Raw genomic sequence first — 21,605 nt, forward strand, 5'->3', positions numbered from 1 at the left:
AGTTTGAAAGTGTTGCTCTTTCCACTCTGAAGGGACATGGTTGTGGAATGTTAAATAACTAAGAAGATTATTAGGGAAAAAAAGGTACTTCAGCAAAATTAAAAAAATGAAACAAAGCAAATGATATTGGATATGAGAGGCAGCATGAACTAACCATGGCATAGGAGAAGACCGGAGATGAAAAAGATCTGTTGACTTTAGACTTGGAAGATTCTTCTTTAAATGGCAATGTTTAGTCAGATAATATTATATTATATTAATCTTTTCCTAGTCATCCAACCCCTAGTCTTAGATTTTAAGGACTGTTTAATGGTCTTCTACTTTTAGAAAATCTATAAATAAAGCATAGAAGGGAAGTATAGCTACAAAATAGTGCATCAATACTAGATATTAGGGTTGCCCTAGATAGCTCAATTAGTTAAGCATCCTGTGCTTGGTTTCAGCTCAGGTCATGATCTTATGGGTTATGGGATCAAGCCCCATGTCATCAAGCTCCCCATTCAGTGTGGAGTCTGCTTGAAAAATTCTCTCCCTCTACCCCTCCCTCCCTTCACACATGCTTGCTCTCTCTAAAATAAATAAATAAATAAATCTTTAAAACATACTAGATATTAATTTGTATAAGTAATTGACATACTTCAATGAACATTAATTTGTTTTCCTGTAATATATTTCATAATTAAGGTTTATAAATACAAAAATTGAGAGGTGAAGATTGGGTGAGAAGTTGAAAAAAGTGTCAATATTCCATCTACATTCTCAGTTTTCCCTCAAGGTTCCCCTGAAGACTGCAAGACTATTGTTAATGTCTGCTTCTCTAAAAGCTGACCTGCAATGGGAAATTTTATGTTTGTGATTTATTGAGGAGGTGTTCTTAGGAGAAATCAGTAGGGGAATGAGAGAGGCAGTTTAAGAAAAGAGAAGGAACTATATAAAATGTGGCTTCATATAAAGTTTAGGTTCTCTAATTTCCTAGGAGTTTTGGGGAATAAATGTCAAAATAGTCTGTCATCACTTGGGTTTAGGAAGCAGGGCTTTTGTATACCTCGAACACCCTAACTTATCATCAACTGTGAGTTGCAAGGTTGAGGGAGGAGTGGGGTGCCCTGGTTCAGTCCTAGTTATTTTTAGGAAGGTGAATGTGATGGCTTATGGGTATGTCAACTTGACTGAGCCACAGGGTCCCAGACATTTGGTCAAACATTATTCTGGATCTTTGTGGGTGAGATTAACATTTGAACCAATAGCTAAAGCAGAATGCCCTCCTCATCACAGGTGAGCTTCACCCAATCAGCTGAATGTCTGAATAGAACGAAAAGACTCACCTTTCCATGAGTAAGGAGGAGCTCCTCCATTATGACTTGCTTCCAGCAGGGACATTCAGTTTTTTCCTACCTTCAGACTTCAACTGAAACGTTGATTCTTCCTGGATCTCAAGCCTGCTAGTCCTCAAACTAAACTACATTATTGGCTTTCCTGGTTCTCTGGTCTTCAGATTCAGACTGGAACTACACCAGTGTTCTTGGATCTTCAAATTGCCAACCTCACGTCTTGGGAGTTGTTAGCCTCCATAACTGCTTGAGCTGATTCCTTATGAAATCTTAGTGTGTATGTGTCTCCCTCTTTCATTGTCTCTCTCTCTCTCTCTTTCTTTCTTATTTATTCTGTTTCTCTATAGAACCCTAGCTAATACAGTGAGAGATGGATTCTACAACCCAAGTGTAATCCTCCAGAAAATGTCAGTCAATGTGAGGCCTCAGCATAAGCATCCTTGGGAAGTAGTAAAGCAATCTCAAGGGATTTGGGTAGGACAACATTTGCTACACTTTTATATTTAGGTTCTCATTTATATATTCTAAGAAACTGCCTACATACAAATAGCATCTCCATCTAGTCTTTCTTTCCCAACAATATTTCAGTCATTTGTGTGAAGGTTGCTGTATATGCACTAAAAAAATCTTGACACTTTTAACTCATCTTATGGTAAACATGGTTTCTTATGAATTTTATATCCATATTTAGTCCATAATCTATTCTAAAACGAATTTCAGGACTCTAAATTTATGTAATTTTTATTCAGGTTCCCTATGTTTTACTTTCAACAGAGATATTCCTTATGGCAAATTACTTCAGTGTTCTTTTTGGAGATTCAGGTCTCCAAAACTTTCAGAAAAATATAAGAATATCACAGATAATCTAAAAGATAATCAGTCTATTATTTGAAGCTAAATACTTAGCAAAAATTGGGGTACTTGGTTATTTAGTACTGAGATTACAAGACCTCCCTTTGAAAATGATAAAATAAAAAACTATAACCATAAACCTTTAGGACTAAAAGTTTCTTAGAGGTCATCTTGTTCAATACACTGTTTCTCCATAAAGTAAACTGAGGAAGAGAATATGAAATCAATAGAGGATTAGAGGATATGTATGAGATAACTTTTTAACTTTACATTTTTAACACATTAATCTGCAATTAGTTTTGGTTGGAACTCAGTATAAAGTTATTTATATACAATACATTTTTAATGTTGAAATCTTATTGCTCATGGATCTAAATTCAATTCAGGAAATGCCCTAGAAGAAATTTTCTAGTAAATGTTTTATTAAAAGGAATGTATCCTTTATAGAGAACAGACTATTATGAACAAGATATAGCCATGATTTTTATTTATTACAAATCTTTGAAGAAAATAATAATAATGAAGGCAACGACAGTAATGTAAATAGCATAGGCATAGTAACATATGTTTTATTAACACAGGCATATTAAACATATTGAGATAGGGAGGGAGACAAACCATAAGAGACTCAATCTCACAAAACAAACTGAGGGCTGCTGGAGGGTGGAGGGATAGGGATAGGATGGCTAGGTTATGGACATTGGGGAGGGTACGTGCTATGGTGAGTGCTGTGAAATGGGTAAGCCTGATGATTCACAGCCCCATACCCCTGGGGCAAATAATACATTATGTTAATAAAACAAACAAATAAATAAATAGTAAACAAATAAGTATATATATTTAATCCCCAAACAATCCAACAAGGTCAGTATTTTTATTACCCCATTTCGCATATGAGGAAACTGTGAAACTTGATGTCCCAGTCACTCTGGCTTCCGTAATTGACTTCTCAACCGTTATATTCTTCTGTAGAACAAATGTACTTTGAACACCTAACTACTTACTATTTAAAACAGCTCAATAAACATTTAAACTATTTTCATGCACATTTGCCAGAGACTTATGAAAGTATGAATACCATTTCGCTACTTTTCTTGTTTTGTTGTGAACATAAAACAGTGGATGGTTATTAGATGTAATTTGTGATCAGGTAGAAAATCATGTGTTTCAACGCGACTCTGGATCAGTTTTTCAGGAATGCAGCTTGGTATTTAAATATGAAGATGATTATATTGATCTACTGTCAAAGAACATATTGGTGGGGTTGATTTTGCAGTATGAGGGATTCCAGAGGCAATAATAATCATTCTTGGAAGAAAGCACACTGTCACAGAAGTCAGAGGGCCTAGGGTTTAATTTCTGCTTTGTAAGTAGCCATTTGGCTTTAGCCAAATCACTTTATGAGAATCATTTTCCTATCCTTTAAAGTGGGGAAGTTGGGGTTTTGACCTAAATCAATTTGAAGGTTCCCTCTAGGTCTCTTTAAACATCCTATGATTCTATGACCTTAGGCCTCATTAGTGGTGTGCTAATAGTCAAAATTAGGCCCAAATGAAATACATTAGGTTGCTTTTTACATGGGACAGATACTGTTGGATTTGAAATACCAATTTTTAATTTCTATTTTGAGATTCTCTTCTCTGTGCTCTGTGCTCTTCCAGAAACCTTTGTTCTTAGAAAAGAACTGAAGTTCAAGGAGTGAACAGAGATAGGTCTTCGAGTATTTTAAAATTATTTAACAAGCTAAATTACAAGGATTTAATAAAAAATTAAATGCCTGAATTTCAAAAACAAACCTTAACTCAACCAGTCTATCAATTGTTCCCTCTCTAAACTGAAATAACAAGTACAATACATTATCATGCCTCATCCATGTAGACAAGTTATGTAATGTGTAAGAGAGAAGAATGACTTTGGACCTGCCCTCAGGAAAAGATGCCCTTACTGGGCATTCTTCACTGATCCTTGAACAGTGTGCCTAAGCAGTTGGAAGCAGACTGGAGCAAATGGAAAACACTGCATTAGTAGGAGGTAAGGGATGTATCTGCAACAGCTGAAGCAAAATGAACTTTTCTGCCGAGAAAAGCAGCTTAGTTACAACCCTCTGAGCTTAGACGTCAATCCATCCGCAAGCAGGACAAGTGTGGGTGATATATGGAAAGGATATTTTAAAATCTGCTTGAGTTTGCCAATCTGGAGATTCGCCCAGGAAAGAGAGCCTCAGAAAAATCACGATGGAAACAAGCAAATTTTATCATATTTATGCAGAACTTGAGAGACACAGAAACTAATTGGATAGACTCCCATTGCTAAGCAGATGAAGATTTCATCATTAATGATTACTATGACAGAAAATTCTTTTAACTGTTTTTCTCTAATATCTGCAAGAATTAAATAAGCATATGTGTTAGCTTTGTATATATCATGATGGAAAAGATACTTTCCTCACATGTCCCTATAAAGCTAACCCTCTTCTCTTGTAGCTTGCTGAGTCTTAAATCAGTTTTCAAATATGGCTATGCTGTCAAATAGAAGTGTGTTATGAACATTTCTTTCCGAAGTCAGAAGCATTTAATTTTGAATGCATAAGAAAATCGCAAATGCCAAGTGCTTTGTTCTTTTAAAATAAAGGTGTGTTTAACATCTTGAATTATGTAAAATATTTGTGGCACTAAATAATAATGCACCTTTTCTTTAATATAAATGGAATGTTTTTGTCAGCAAAGTATAACACCCTGAATTAAAAATAATATTAATGCTCATTGGCTGTGTGCATTATTGTCTTTTGCAGACATCAGCTGAATCACTATGATTTATCCCAAATGAGATATTTTTAATGAAAATGTATCACATAGAGACGCTAAATCATTTCCAGTAATATTGTAACAGCTTCAAAAGGAGACACTGTGGTGTTAAAGAGAAGCATATGATTCTTGGTGTCAGTGCCAGAGAACTATAGTTTTAATGTGTTGAATAGGTACAAGTGATGACATGAATGATTAGATTTTTACAATAGCAATTTAATTTGAAAGAAGCGGACATTCTTACTCAGGGACTTAGCTAAAATTTCATAATAAAGTTAAAAGAATTAAAATTTGCTAGAAGGTTTTCAGATAACTTCTTTTTGTAATAAATACAAACTTTGGGATATACTGATTAATGCTATAGGCTATAAAATAGTTTTGAGTTAGTGGAAGTACTCTAGATGGAGAGGTAATCATATTTACTTTTGCAAAAGTATGTAATATTTAGCTATTGAGATGTCATCTTAACCTTATTTACTAAGGTTGTTAAATTCTAGCATCTTGAGTTGCAGTGCTGTTTTAAGACAAGTTGATAAAAATGGTAGGATATATATATATACTAATGATTGAGAAATTTTAAAAAATGGAATCCAAGCAAGCAGAACTGATGTTGGGGATCTTATGGGAATATGTGTGGCCACCTCACACAGAGACTTCTGTGGTGTCAGCAAACACGAACTCCTGGATTCTTGCCCTACTCTTCATTCAGGGCTCTTTCGTGGGCTGGTGTATGCTCTCAGCATGTGGGGGTCAAACCATCACACGTCTTATCAGCCAGCTGAGAGCAAGGTCTCAGGGTGTAGTATGGAGGTACAGGTTGACGGGAAGAGAAGAATTGGGGAAAAGGGCAGCCCTGAATAGGAAGTGAGAAAGAAGCAAAGACAAGAGATTTGTTGTGGTTTTGCTCTAGGCTGACCCTGATTTAAGGCACTGAAAAAAAAAAAAAAAATGGAATCCATAGTACACAAAATAGGATAAAATTCACCAAAGATTTAATTGGCTTGTGCTCTTTGGAATACATCAGTATTGGTGCACTCACTTTAAAAGACCAGCAATAACACCATGAATCCAACTATCATAGATCACTGCTGATCAGATAGCAATTGTTATTGAACATTCACAATGAAGCTATTGTTTTAGGTCAGATAGTGATACAGTATGGTATAAATTCTGACCCAACTAGGAGAAATTGAAAAAAAGCTACATTCAAAATAAAAGTGATATTTAAAAAAAGGACTTGCTAGTAAAATGTTAGATAGTAACTTCTTTTACTATTACTTAGCATCCTTAAACCACCTCTGAATTTAATATACTAAGTGTACTTTGAAACTATAGTTTCTACTTTATCCTTTTTACAATGAGTTGCATAGGACATGATTTCCTTTGGTAGAAATGTATTTTCTGGATTTTGCCATTAGGAATAGGTTTGTTGTAGAGAATATATTATTTAATTTTGGTAGTTCTAATTCAAACTCTAATTAAATAATTGTGTAAGTTGTTGTTGAATGGCTGCATCCCTGAGATGATATACTCTGTGAAGACTATGGTGTTGTCTGCCTTGTGAACAATAGCTCCAGCCCCTAGTTAGGGCCTTAACACAGTAGGCAATCACTCAATAAGAAATTGCTCATTAATTGAAGGATGACATGGACTCACAGCTAGTAACAAGGAAAGAGGAGAATTCAAGCCTAAACTGCTAACTCCATGCTCAGTGCTTTAGGGACTATTTTGAATTTGTAAATGACAGGTTGCAAGCATCAAATTCACAGATATATTTCTTAGTGAATAAGCTATGTGTATAGTGAGTAGCTTGACCAAATCACTTGATCTGTTCTTGTGTGATGATTTCATGGTTTGCTTTTTATGGAAATCCCTTTAAGTTACAGTTTATATTGCATATCATGATTCCAGACAGTTCATGGGTAGGGCCACTGATTCAGTTCTCAGAAGGAAAATTAGATTTTCCAGGGAAACTTTCTTTTTCCACAGAGTTTGTAATTCCAACTCTAGTGAAAATGCCTGTCTTGTCTGAAGGAAAAATTCTGCACTGAATGTGAGCTAACATCAGCCCTTTCCCATCTCCAGCCCTGAATCATCAGTTAATTAGTTGATCCACCATTAATGAGTTAGTTATCTTAAATATTTTCTAAACTCCTTCCTGGCTCAGAATTTATATTAAATTAATAGTACTCAAATTATGTACATATTATCTTTTTAAATACTGAAAAATAATTTTATGAAATAGATACTAACCTCCCAATTTGAGATGAGGAAAATGAGTCACAAAGGGAATTCAAACCTAGGTTCTGCAGTAAAATAAAGATGATAATAAGTATATGCTCATAGTGGTTTGTGAGTATCAAATATGGTAGAAAATATTACTGTGATTAATGTGATTTATAAGCTAAAAGGTAGTGTTTACATAGCAGGCCTGTGTTAAATAATTGTTTCCCAAAGATGTTCATGTCCTAATTCTTGCAACCTAAGACCATATGATGTTGCTCAATAAGAAGGGATTTTTGTCAATATGATTAAGGTTACAGAACATGGAATGGGGAGATTATCCTGGATTGCCCAGGTGGGCCCAATCTAATCACTTAAGTCCTTAAAAGCAAACACTTTTTCCTTACAAAGTCCAGGGATATAGACAGACTGAGATATAGGACAAAAGAATAGGCATGAGAATGATTCTGTCTGCTGTTACTGATATTGAAGATGGAAGAAGGGGGCTGTGAGTCAAGGAAGGCAAGTGACCTCCAGAAGCTTGGAATGGTCTGCAGGCGACAAACAGCGAAGAAACGGATACCTTAATTCTACAACTGAATGGAACTGAATTCTGCTAACAACCTGAATGAGCAAGTACAAGGAATCTACTCTAGAGCCCACAAGAATTCTCACCTATAAAACTGTGAATTAATAAATTTGTATAGTGTTTAAAGCCACTAAATATGTGATTGTAGATACCTAATACAAAGCTAGAACAAACTCGGTAGTTCATGGAACAGTGTCTGATTGGAACACTGACGAGCATTTGTATAAAGCCAGAAGGTCAAGCCAGGCCCTGGAAATACTAATAGGATGGTGATCCAGTTTCATAGTCACAAAGTACAAAGTTTGTAATTATCTATTCTTGTGCAGTCTGTTATCAATCATCAGCTGTGCTGTGGGGTTACAGAGCCAGCACCCAGTTCATATGGGCCATCAATACTCTATGATTTATGTCTTGATTCTTATTATAACCAGCTTCATGTACTTGACCTTTCTGTGCTCTGGATCTTGATGTATTCTGTTCCTGCCATTCATTCTTTTATTTTTATTTTTATTTTTGCTTCCTTGAACCTTGACAAAGTATTCTTAGCTGTCACTTTAGATATGACATAATCTGCGCTTGGTCATGACTTCGATTTTGCTCCTGCAGAATACTACTTCCTATGCTAGAGCCCGTAATAAAAAGACTCTTACCTTGACCTTGGAGACTAGATACTAGTTTAGAAAGATCTCTATGCTTAATATCAGGAGACAAAGTACAGAGCAGGAATAAACAGTGAGAATAGTATATAGCAAAATTCAGAGAGAAAGGACATGAAATGCAAAATAAGGATTGAATCGGAAAACACTGAAATTAGTCGGGCTAGCAAAATTGGGCAGTTAAACTCTTAGTGCTTCTATTCTTCTGTATATAATATTTGGATAATAACAGCAGTTCATAGATAACTTACAGTACTGAATAAAGCTCTTATAATGGTCTGTGGCACATAGTAAATGTTTTATAAATGACCGTTTTTATTGACATAAGATATATATGCCAGTGTACTTATTTATAAAGAGAGCATACTGAGGGAGGGGGAAAAAGGAGGTATTTCTTCTTCAATTTTTCTGTCTACATTGAACTGTTGTCTTTGTGAAAACAGTCTTTTGATTTAGGAACATACCTGGTCATCAACATTTATTTAATAAACTAAATATTAATACTCACTTAATTTTCAACTATCATAAAGTAGGCCCTTTATGAATGAGGCTGTTTGATAGAAAAATCAGTAATCTAAAAAGCTTTGTTTTTCAAAGTTTAGTCTGGGGGAGTGTGTTTGAATACAGCATCTCAGATCCCACCTGATAATTAGAACTTGAATTTTAATAAGATCCCCAGATGACTCATGGGTACCCTAAGGTTTTGGAAGCACTGTTCTAAAGCAAAAACAATAAAAATTCGAAAGGTAGCCAAATTAAAATTGTAAACTACTTAAAGTTATCACAACAAGAAAACTATTCTTATGCTTTCACCATTTTGTTTCATCATTTGTAAAATGAAGATGTTATACTACCTATTTCTTGAAATTAATGTAAAGATTTAAGGGCCCGTATCATTACTAATTAGATAATACATGTAAAGCTCTCTGTAAAGTGCCTGGCCAATATTCAAATGTAACAAATGTAAATATGATCAATATTCTTATTTATCAGCTCATTCCTCTACATAAGACTTCCTCTTTAATTGTCCAACAATCTTATTTAAATAACATCTATATAATAACTTGGGTATGCTATGCAAGTAATCATTTGAAATGACGGCCACAGTGGATCAAGAGGAGAATCAACCTATTTTTGTCCTTCTTATAGCTAGAGCAAGGGAATAAGATAAGAAAAAAAGGGTACTAACTTACCCAATTTAAATAACTAATATTTACTGATTTTTTAAAAACTTTTTATTTATTTATTTGACAGAAAGAGAGATCACAAGTAGGCAGAGAGGCAGGCAGAGAGAGGGTAAACTCAGGGCTTGATCCCAAGACCCTGAGATTATGACCTGAGCAGAAGGCAGAGGCTTAACCCACTGAGTCACCCAGGCTCCTTATTTACTGAATTTTTTATAGATTATTTAATTGACTGTGAAAAAAATTTATCTCCAGTTATTTGAGCCTATAGAAAATTACTGTAGTCTGTGAGAAGTAAGCCACATATAACATCTAAAATGAGAAAAGACAGAGATTAAGATGTGTGGATTTTTATATCTCCTACAGAAGCATAAGTATGAAATAGAAGAAAGAGACCTTGCTTAGAAGCCAGTAGAACCTGGGCTTAAAATCTGACTGTTCTTCTTACTTACTTCATGACATTTGGCAAATCAATGAATTGCTCTGAAGTTTATTTCCTCATCTATAAATATATACCTTAAAGGACTGTGGTTCTTGTTAAACATGAATACCTTTTCTATGTTGTCTGGCACATAACAGGCATAAAATAAAGGCTCTTTTTTTTTGTCTTTTTGATTTTTAGATATATAAATATGATAAGGTACACGACAGGACTATATCTCTAAATATTAATATGCGTTTTCTATGTATTTTCCTCACCCTCTTCATAATATTTTCCAAGGCGATTTTATTCCCTCCCAACATGTTTGTAGGTAAGTAGAAACAAAGACTTACATTTAAGTATGTGACAGAAAGATTCAACCATATGCTTACAGAGCAGCCTAAGACAAGATAAGAGTGGACCTATGTATAGAAGAAAATAAGGAGTGACTGGGAAAAAAGGAAAAAGGGACTCTAGACATTGAAAGAAAAAGAGGATATAGTATTTTTCTTTTCAAGGGCTAGAGCCACAAGCGAAAGAGCTGAGCATCATCTTTCCAGCTATGGACTTTTTATCAATCCATCACCTAGGGACTAAACTCTGTCTAACAGCCCTGGTCTACTGAGTAGATTTTAAACATAGCTTGAAAGACTTAGTATATTGGTGACCAAGATGGAATCGAACACAGCCAGAGGTGATTTTTCTTTCTTTTTTTTTTTTTTTAAGATTTTATTTATTTATTTGTCATAGAGAGAGAAGCGAGAGTGAGCACAGGCAGAGTGGCAGGCAGAGGCAGAGGGAGAAGCAGGCTCGCTGACAAGCAAGGAGCCCGATGCGGGACTCGATCCCAGGACGCTGGGATCATGACCTGAGCCGAAGGCAGCTGCTTAACCAACTGAGCCACCCAGGCGTCCCCAGAGGTGATTTTTCTATGAGCCATAATAAGGCTATATACATTGCTAAGGATAATCCCTGTCTAGTTATTGACTCAACGACTGCAGAGATACATACTAGGTATCTTGAAAAGGATAATGATTAAGGTTATACCATCACATGATTCTGATACTTGAATATGAAAAATCTCAGATTTTTTAGTTCATGAATTTTAGTGACTACTTGAACTTTAGGTAGTCACAGAAAAACTAGGAAATTATTAATAAATATTACATAGTATTTCAAATGCGTGGATCAATACAGATTATTACAAAAAATGTTTACTGGTACATTTAAACGTATGAATACAATATTTTTAGTGTATGCAATATATGTTAAAATTTCCTTGGGTCACCTGGGTGGCTGTTAAGCATCCAACTCTTGATCTTAGCAAAGGTCTTGATCTCAGGGTCATGAGTTCAAGCCCCATGCTGGGCTTTACACTTAGCGTGCAGCCTACTTAAAAAAAAAAAGTTTTGGGGCGCCTGGGTGGCTCAGTGGGTTAAAGCCTCTGCCTTCGGCTCAGGTCATGATCTCAGAGTCTTGGGATTGAGCCCTGCATCAGGCTCTCTACTCAGCAGGGAGCCTGCTTTCTCTTCTCTCTCTGTCTCTGCCTGTCTCTCTGCCTACTTGTGATCTCTGTCTGTCAAATAAATAAATAAATAATCTTTTAAAAAAAAGTTTCTTTACTGTGCAGTTGTTACATTGACAATTTAGGTCTGAAGGCCTAATAAAGCAAAGAGATACAACTTTACATTGAAATTTAGTTGAATTTTTATATGCATCTTTGTCAATAGGGCAAAAGCAGTCACCTTAAAGTAGCCCCTGAGTTATCTGATGAAAATTCTTTTAATTTTATCAAATACATTCAATTTTGCAAGATTATTGAACACTTATCAGGTACTATCCAATGTGCCAAGACGATAACAATACAACAATACAACAACAACTTATAACTTTTTTAAGTTTAATGTGCTGTGTTTAATATTATAGGAAGACACATAAAAAATTACAAGAGAAAATTCTATAAAAATGGATGATTCTGTGCTCATGTATTATAATGTTTTTCAAAAAATTAACTCAGGCTTTTTCCACTCTGAAGAAATTTTTTTTCATATATTAGAAAGGTATAACCTGAAAATTATAAAGATTTATAAAGAGCCTTTGTCTTGATGTTATTCTTCAGAGAGTTTTAAACTGATTACTCACATTTACAGTTTTGGTTATAACAGCTTGGGTAATTTGAACCTATTTTCACACTTGAAGACAACTTTAAAAAGTTGGATGAAGTTAAAAACAAATTGCTTAAAAGCACGTAGCACTAACAAGGTTCTGAAAAGTTACAAGGTCAAGATTTGAAAAGTAGAAATCTAAAGAAGGCTGGTGTTTGTTGACACTCTCTGGAGGAGTATTGGCTTATTCTGAAAGACGCAGCTCAATGTTTTAGAATCTAAGCAGTCACGTTGAAACTCTCTCAAGGCTAGAAGGAAAACTTTGGTGAGCAACATGTAGTTTGCTCTTCCATAAATTGATGCTTAATTTCTCTCAAACTTGAAACTGAATTAAAGTAACACCAGGTTCCTAGTACCTCTAGCTGTATTTGAGTTTAAGCAAATTTTAATTGTAAAGCAAAGTTTAATTGTATTCAGGGAGATAATTGATAAGATTAAACTTTTTAGAAGACTGCAAGAAAAAAATTTCAATAATTAAATGATTATTCCAGAACTTAAAAAAACAGTTAGAAATTTAATAGATTGGTTCACTAATATAATAGACATACTAAGGGAATTAGTGAACTTGAAATAGCTTAGAAGGAAATTTCCATAATGAACCTAAGAGAAACAAAATGTGTTAAACACAGAAGTGTATTTAAGAAATAAACCAGACAAAGTGAGATGATCAAATATGTACGTAACTGAAGTGTCAGGGGTAGAGAAAATGAGGCAGAAGCACTATCTGAAAGATATAATTCTCAAGAATTTTCCAAAACTGATCACAACATATAATAAACCACAGAAACTTTATGGATGCCAGACAAAACAAGTGAAAAGATAATCAGTCCTAGATAACATTCAATAAAATTTCTGGAAAATGAGAGAGAGAGAGAGTGAGAGCACTTGAAAGAATGTATATCAGAAACTGTAAACACTAACATACCAAGAGGATATCATGAAAAATTTTATTCTAAATTTAAACAAGATGGGGGTACAGTTGGTTAAGCATCCAACTCTTGGTTTTGGTTCAGGTCATGATTTCATGAATCAAGAAACTGAGCCTTGTGTCTGTGCACTGGGTAGGGAGTCTGCTTGAGATTCTCTCACTCTCTCTTCCTCTGACTCTCCCTCTAGTCATGTGCTCCCCCCCCCAAAAAATAAATAAATCTTTAAAATTCAAACAAGGGGCGCCTGGGTGGCTCAGTGGTTAAGCCGCTGCCTTCAGCTCAGGTCATGATCTCAGGGTCCTGGGATCGAGCCCCGCATTGGGCTCTCTGCTCTGCGGGGAGCCTGCTTCCTCCCCTCTCTCTGCCTGCCTCTCTGCCTGCTTGTGATCTCTCTCTCTGTCAAATAAATAAATAAAATATTAAAAAAAATAAAATAAAATAAAATAAAATTCAAACGAAATGGACAGACCTAGAAAAATACAACAATGGAATATTATTCAGCCTTAAAAGGGAAAACTTGCCATTTGCAACAATTTGATAAACTTGGAGAATGTTATTCTAAATGAAATGAGCTAGACAATGTAAAAAAAAAAACACTGCATGATCTCACTATTACGGAGAAGCTAAAAAAATTGAATACATGGAAGCAGAGAGTAGAGCAGTAGTTACAGTGGAGGGAAGGTGGGGAAAATGCAGAGGTTTATCTCAAAGAGTACAAAGTAGCAGTTACATAAGATGAGTAAGTCTAGAGACCTAAAGTGCAGCATGATGATTATAGTTCATAATACTGTATTGAATACTGGAAATTTGCTAAAAAAAAGAGATTTCAGGGACTCTCATCACATACATATGAAAATGGTAATATGTGACATGTCTGTATATTAGTTAGCTTGGCAATAGTAATCATTTTCTGTGTATATGTATAGCAAATTATGTTGTACATCTTAAATATATATAATTTTTATTAAATTAAATTTAAAATACATTTGCTTTATTCTATTTGGGACATAGTAAGTATAAAAGTTTTATTAACTGAGCTGGGTCAAATATTACTTTGTCTAGAAACTTGTAAATATATGAAATTGTAATCCATTCAAAATATCACTAAAACTGCTATGGAGTTTTCCAACAATGGAATTTTTTTGTTTAAAACCAAAACTTTACTAATACAAATAGATAAATGCTTAACATGTCAAATTCATACTTTAGTTTGAAACAAAGAATTTTAAAATTATAATTTTTGATCACATTACTAAAATAGATTTCACTGGAAAAAAATGTCTCCAGGAAAGTGAAAATAGTGATATAAGAAAAGTCATCATTTGAATAATACAGAATAGCCAGACTACAATGGAAATCTTTTCTGTTAGCTAAAGACTCAGTAAAATTACAATTAATAAAAATAATAAAAATAATTGGAATAGGAAAAAAAAGTGTATCTACATGCAAAATACAAATGGCCAAATAAGATATCTTTCAAAAGAAAGTATTTTTAATGTATAAAATATAACAAATACTTAGGAAGTAAATTAGTCAAACTCAGATGTGATAGTTAATTTTGAGAACCCTGACTAACATGCCAGTTGGGAACTCAGATAGCTTGAAGTATTACTGAAAGATAAATGAATATATACTCTTTTCATAGTTTGGAAGATTGCACATGGTAAAAGTGTCAAATTCCCCACGTAATTTTATCTAGATAAATTACAATCTGGGGCACCTGGGTGGCTCAGTGGGTTAAGCCTCTGCCTTCTGCTCAGGTCATGATCTCAGGGTCCTGGGATTGAGCCCCACATTGGGCTCTCTCTCAGTGGGGATCCTGCTTCCCCCTCTATCTCTGCCTGCTGCTCTGCCTGCTTGTGACCTCTTTCTCTGTGTAAAAAAAAAAAAAAAAAATCTTAAAAAAAAAACCCTACAATCTGAATGAAAACTCCAATGGACATTGTTGTGAAAATTGACAAGCTGATCCTAAAATTCATAGAGAAATGCCATGGACCGAGATTAGAAAAGACATTCTTGATGAATTAAAACATTATTGGAGGACTTTTAGCAACTCTTCTTATAACAGTACAGTAAGGATATATGGTATTAAGGCAAAGTTAGAGACAAGGATCAGTGAAATAGGATAGAAAGACCGTATACTCATGGACACTTGATTTATGATATTACTAAAGAGTAGTAGAGGAAGGGCAATCTCTTTTATAAGTCAATTGGCTATCAAGTTGATAAAAATAATTAATTAAACCTGATCCCTAGATCATAGTATTATATTTATGTATTTATATATAATTTATTGTTTCTATCACCATACCCCCAAATCATTACATACAAGAGAGATGGCCAGAAAGTAATAGAGTAAAATATCTTCTTGATATTTGAAGGAAATATTTATTAAATAGTCTTTCATAAATTACCATATTTTAATCCATCAGCATGGGTAAAATTTATAAACTATAATGCAAAGTATTAGCAGAGATATGGAGTATCAGGAACTATCAAATGCTCCTGGGGAGAGAGTTGCAAACATTTTGGGAAACAACTCAGCATCATCTACTAGTGTTGCAGGTCTGCATACCAACAATCTCACTCCTGCGTATAAAGTAAGAGAAGGGCATGCACAGAAAGACTATGAAAATATTCGTAGCTGCTCTCATATAACAGAACCAATGTAGCGATGAAAATGAATGAAATATGGCTACAAAAAAAGTATGAATCTTAAGTAGACAAATTAGATACCAAAAAGTACATACTATATTATTCCATTTATTTAAAAAAATCTGAAACTGGCAAATTTAAACTAAAATATCAAACTTCAGGGTAGTGGTTACTTTTGGGGAAAAGGGAAGTACTAAGGGTAGAGAAGATACATAAATGGACTCACCTAGTTGTGGTCTATTTCTTGATCTGGATGATTGTTACATAGATTTCCTTTGATGATTTGTTACACTATTGGTTTGTTTTGTGCATTTTTCTGTGTGTGATACTTTATAATGCAGGCCATTTAAAATCCTTATTGTTTATACTAGAACTATTTTAAAATAAATATTCTGGTTACAAAGATTGATAAGCCTACACATTAAGGCTTTATGCTTGTTTGTATATGTAGAAGTCTATAGTAAGGATCTCATGTATGTCCTTGTGCCAGTGAGAAAAGACTAAACCACCCAACTGGCAGAACCTTAACTCTTTCAGGCCAACAGAGGGTGTTTAGAAAATTACCTTTTTGAAGTGAATTAAATCAGCCAAATAGATTTGTGTAGAGCCTTACATGCCAAATGTTGGTAATAAAGCTGCCCCAACATTTAGGATTAGATAATGGACACTGACTTGTTTGAAAAACTGAGTTTCTTTTTCCAAAAAAAAAAAAAAAAAAAAAAAAAAAAAAAAGGAAAGCAGGGCCATTAAAAAAACATAATTATGATCACTCTATTAAAAAAATATGTATGAGGTTTGGAGTGAATCCTCTATCCCTTTTATGAACTCTTCTTGGCAGAGGACATCTACTATTACATAACTATGTGAATGTTATATTGAAAACAAGTTCCTCAGAAAAATGTAAAATCTGTTGCTTTGATCAGGAACTGGGTGCTATAGTAGAATATATGAAGTCTGGGTGCTATAGTTGGATATATGAAGCCTGTTTAGATTTATTGTTTTCTTGCCAATTAAATTAGCAGCCTTGTCTAACCCCATGAACATTCTACTGATTCCTTCTGTTATATCTTTAGTACTGACTGGAGTTTGATCAAGGTTTGAGCAATGATCTGGTTAGAGTAACTGACCACAAGGATCTACAATGAAGGTAACTATGTACTGGTCTCCTAACTGAAGTAAACACAAAGTTTATGCATTTAGAATGTAAAAATCAACCAAATAATCAAACAAATATTTGTTTAGAATTTTTATTTCTTTGCCTATTATTTAAAAATAAACTTGGGCTTTAAATTGTTTTTTGTTTTTTTTTTTTTTTTTAAAGATTTTATTTATTTATTTGACAGAGAGAGATCACAAGTAGACGGAGAGGCAGGCAGAGAGAGAGAGAAGGAAGCAGGCTTCCTGCTGAGCAGAGAGCCCGATATGGGACTCGATCCCAGGACCTTGAGATCATGACCTGAGCCGAAGGCAGCGGCTTAACCCACTGAGCCACCCAGGCGCCCTAAATTGTTTTTAATTAAAAAAATCTTTAACTTGTTCTGGGGAGAATTTATTTTTTCTATTATAAAATATATATAAACCAACACTAGTATGATTTATTATTTAATATTACATATTAGGATATAATTTTACCTCAGATATTATGGAAAATGAAATAATGAAGACATAGAGTTATAGGCCAGGATTCCAGATGTTTAGGTGTGTAATCAAGTATTCAAGAATTCAGTAAATGCTAACAAGACCTTCTTGAAGCCACATATAAAGAATATTTTTCAAGGAATTCTAACAGTTTTTAGAATCTTTATCACAACAATTGATCAAGGTGGGGAGGGTTGTCAGTCGCACCCAGAGAAGTCCAAAATATCAGGGAAAAAAACTTGTAGCAACGCTGGTAGTACCAAGAGTTTAAACCACTGCAGTTGTCCCCAGATGATGTACCTAAGTAAGGAAAACAAAGCCAAAAATAAAAATGGCTGAAAATTTTCCTGTTGTGATTATTTGAGAAAGTGATCATAAAAGTTCTAGACTGTAAAGAAGCAAAGCAATTTTAGACTTTTAAAAATTACAAAGACAAACAAACACTTTCCTTCCAGAGACATGTTGCCTTACCTTACACCAAAATCTTCTGAATAAGGATATATTTAATTGTGTGAATGCAAACTACAGAACTGGAAGGGAAAATAACTAGTAGCACAATTTGCAGAAATCTTGTTGTTCACAGAGTGTTGAAAATTGATTTTTTTTCAAATACTTTGATCTTCGGGTCCTTTGGTGTACTGACATGCACTTAGGCTTCAATAGTAATTAATTATATGAACCTAATTTTGGTTAATACCTTTCCCTGAAACTGAAGGAGGCTATATGTCTTTGAGCAATGGATAAACTTCCATCACTTTCTGAGTTTGCTCCCACCACTATCACTTTTGGTTGCTATGTTGCTTGCCTTAATTAACTCATTTGTTCCAAAAGAGAAACAAGATTTGACTATGGAGATGGAGTGATATTTTGAGGAACACTCCAAGAAGTTGACTGACAAAAAGCAGATACAAATAGGGGAATTCCAGAAATTGTATAATCTGGGAAATTAGGATACTTGGGACAACTGATTGAGTGTGGATCACCCTGGCTTTTAAATAGGTAGATCTCAACCTCTAAGTATCTGTGGTATTATTTTTTGGAGTAAGAGTTGTAGTAGGTGGTAAAGGTGGTTTATCACTTCTAAGAGAGATAGAAGCAAAAGGAAACTGGCACTAATGGTTCATTTGTTCTTACACTAAAAGCTTTCTATTTACATACCTGCAATCACATACTAATCCGTTTCTATAAATGCATGTTTTTTCAGTTTTCAGTTGGGTCAGATATTCTGTTAGCAAACAGTACAGAAATTAGTTTCTTTAGTTTTGTTATATTTTGTTTTATTGTGGTAAAAAAACACATTACAAAATGTCTCATCTTAACCATTTTTAAGCGTATGGTGTTAACTGTATGCACATTGTTATGCAACAGATCTCTAGAACTTTTTCATCTTGCAGAATTGAAGCTCTCTATTCATGGTGCAACTTGCTCTTCCCACCTCCCATCTGGCCCTGGCAACTTTAATTCTATATTCTGTTTCTAAGAGTCTGACTATGTTAGATACCTCATATATGTGGAATTATGCAGTATTTTTTTTTTTTAATGACTGGCTTATTTCACTGAGCATAATGTCCTCAAATTTCATCCATCTTTTAAAATATGACAGAATTTTCCTCCTTTTTAAGGCTGAATAATATTCTGTTGTATGCATATGTCATACTTTTTATCCATTAATTCATTGATAAATATTTATTTGCTTCCGCCTCTTGGTTAGTGTGAATAATGCTGTAGTGAACACAGTGTGCAATGTTTGTTGAAATGAGTTTTCTCTTGCTAATTATGTACTTTTTAAAGTAAGTCCATCATGTTAGGACATTGTTTTTGACTCAGTAAGATACTTCAGTGAAGTAATGTAGGGGATAGACAAATAAGAAGATCCAGTTATTTAAATTTTAGCAGAAAAACAAATTTATCAGGTAATGGTATAGTCATCACATGAAATGGTATAGTCAAGGAAGCAAAATTATATAAAAGATGAAAGCATAGATAATGTAAGACAAGGTTTGGGATTTAGGCTTGGATTGAAAGAAAAATGATCTTCCTCTGAAACTTGGGGCAAAGAAGTGCAGTTGAGTATAAAAGTAAATATTTTTAAGTAAAGGACTTTATGCCTAAAGTTCTCCATTTTCTTTGTGAGATAGAAGGCTAAATTATCTATTTAAAATAAGGGTCACAGACTGTTGAGGAACATAAGAGAAACGAAGCAAATTTTCACTGAGCAGAATTGGAGAGGGAGGAGTCAAGAGACAGTTAAATATTTTTCAAGCAATTTTATCACCCCTTTGAAGTTAGAGACTGTGCGTGTGTGTGTGTGTGTGTGTGTGTATGTGTGTGTGTGTGTGTGTGTGTGTGTGTGTGTGTGTATGTGGTGTGTGTTAGCAGTGATAGTGACCTATATGATTTTCTCCAAAGTTTCTCAGTGGTCAAGTTGCTGTTGGAAGTCTTGACTATCCCAAAATTGATTTTTTTTTTTCATTTCTATTTATTTAAAAGTGTAACAAGTGAATATTATTAGTCAAGAATTACATTCTGCAAAGGTAGTACCTATGTTTATCAGTTAGGGTTCAACCAGAGAAGCAGAACCAGTAGGAAAGATCACAACTACAATTAAACTCCGTGGGCATAGGTTGAAGCTTTTGTCATAGGGGAATTTCTTCTCTTTCAGGGAAACCTCAGACCTTCTTTAAGGGCCTTCCACCTGATTCAGCCAAGCTCACCTAGTTTATCTAGGATAACTCCCTTATTTAAATTCAAGGGATTAGGAATTGCTTCAGAGCAACACCTAGATTAGTGTTTAATTGAATCACTAGGGACTGTGGCCTTGCCAAGTTGACAGACAAAAAAGCCATTATATCATTCATTTGTTTCCTAATTCAGAGTAAGATAGGTAGATAGACGATAGTATTAAAGTATTGCGTGTGGCCATTGAACACAGACCATGCATCAATAAAGGAGGGGTCTGTCCTAATTAGGAGCTAGCTAGGAGAGTTTGGAAAGGAAGTACAGACAGAGGAAGCTGCTTATACAAAGATCCACACAGCATCTCATTCAGAGAGCAAGTAATTCAACACATTTTAATTGTGACATGTGAGATGGGAAGAGATGAGGGAGTCAGTAACAGCTGAAGTCATATCATAAAGAACAATATATGCTACAATAAGACCTTTGGGTATTATCTTGAAAGTTATGCAAAGCATTCTGGGTTGTTAACTGGTATAATGCACTTGAATTATCTATCACAATGTTCATTATAGATTATATCCTCCCTGGAACAGGTATTTTCTTTATAAATGATTTTAGAAACAAATTTTACATAATCAAATTAGCAGCACCTTGGAGAAAAGAAAAGAAATGTGGACACGAATGAGGCCATGGAAGTTATTATAATATCTCCAGTTTGAAATGATGGAGGAGTTTAAACACTATGAGCATATAGAACATAAAAGGAATTGTGAATGATTGTTTGTGGAGGTGGAAGAAAAAAGAAGATGATAATTATGTCCTGATTTCTGGCTAAGTTCAGTAGGTAGATAACTGTACCACTCATCAAGATAAGGGTATAACAGGAGGAAGATTGAAGGGTTGGGGAGAGGTAGATGAGATGATGAGTTTAGCATTGGACATGTGGAATTTGAGCTGCTTTAGATATATCCAAATGTCAGGAATAGTCAGTTGAATATTTGAGTGTGAAGCTCAGAAAGGAGGACAGATGTGAAGACATAGATCAGTAGTTCTTAAATGCTAGTGTGCATAAAAGTGCTAGATCTTGTTAAAATGGATTTTCAGAGTCATATTCCCTAAATCCCTGAATCTAGAGACCCATGTCCAAGAATTGAAAAGCATTTCATGGACTAGTTTGAGTCATGCTTATGCAAATTTTACAGAAGATATCAACATATAGAATTATAACATTGTTGAAACTGTGGGAATTGGGTGAATTCAGCTAGACAGAGTAGGAAATGATGAATTAAGAATAGAACCTTGGGGACGCCTGGGTGGCTCAGTTGGTTAAGTGGCTGCCTTCAGCTCAGGTCACAATCCCAGCATCCTGGGATCGAGTCCCGCATTGGGCTCCTTGCTCCGCGGGGAGCCTGCTTCTCTCTCTGACTCTGCCTGCCACTCTGCCTGCCTGTACTCTATCTCTCTGACAAATAAATTTAA

The sequence above is a fragment of the Lutra lutra genome, chromosome 1, assembly GCF_902655055.1.
Source record: "Lutra lutra chromosome 1, mLutLut1.2, whole genome shotgun sequence".
Lineage (NCBI taxonomy): Eukaryota > Metazoa > Chordata > Mammalia > Carnivora > Mustelidae > Lutra > Lutra lutra.